This window comes from Octopus sinensis, unplaced genomic scaffold, assembly GCF_006345805.1.
Source record: "Octopus sinensis unplaced genomic scaffold, ASM634580v1 Contig13481, whole genome shotgun sequence".
Taxonomy (NCBI): domain Eukaryota; kingdom Metazoa; phylum Mollusca; class Cephalopoda; order Octopoda; family Octopodidae; genus Octopus; species Octopus sinensis.
Window position 1 is genome coordinate 6,656 of NW_021832986.1, and position 752 is coordinate 7,407.

Here is a 752-nt window from a genome sequence, read left to right on the forward strand (position 1 = left end):
ATCAAATTTTGATTTTTTAAAACAGAGATCAAAAATTCCGATTTAATTTTTGAGATTAAGTCGGGTTTGTAGTTGTTATCATGCCTAATAACGACATTCCCATATGTTTGCTGCTATCGTAATAAAAATATCTTATTATCTGCAGTCGTAGCTTAAAAAATAAATCTAATTTTTTATTTTAGATAACTTAAAAATACGGCATCATTCAGCATTCGGACGTAAATGAATTAGTACCAGAGTACAATTTAAGAATTCTAAAGGCACCCTTGAGAAGATTGTAAACGAGAGCAAATAATGAAGACCCACAGAAGCAATAAAGTGTAGAACATTTTTATCTACTGTTCCACCTACGTCATCAAGGGGAATTCATAAGAGATTGCATTTATGGACTTTTTCTCCAATGTGATTTTCTAAGATTTTTACTTTTTAAAAGGGGACATCGCTTTTTTATTTTTCTGATGAATATTATATTAGTTTTAGATTGTATATCTTATATATTGTTTTATATTTTTTACTTATATGGGAATAACCAACTCCAAAACTGTCACATTGGTGGCCAGACTATAGGGTCCCACACAGTAGTGGTCAAACGTAATTCACAGACCAATCCGAAACAAATAATTTCATTTAAAAAACACTCATCTACGTCTAGCAAGATATACAAGACAACTTTGGGATATCCCTACAGGTGGGCTACACATAGAAAGAGAAGTCTGTTCATACAAATTGGAATAAAACACAATAAAAACTAT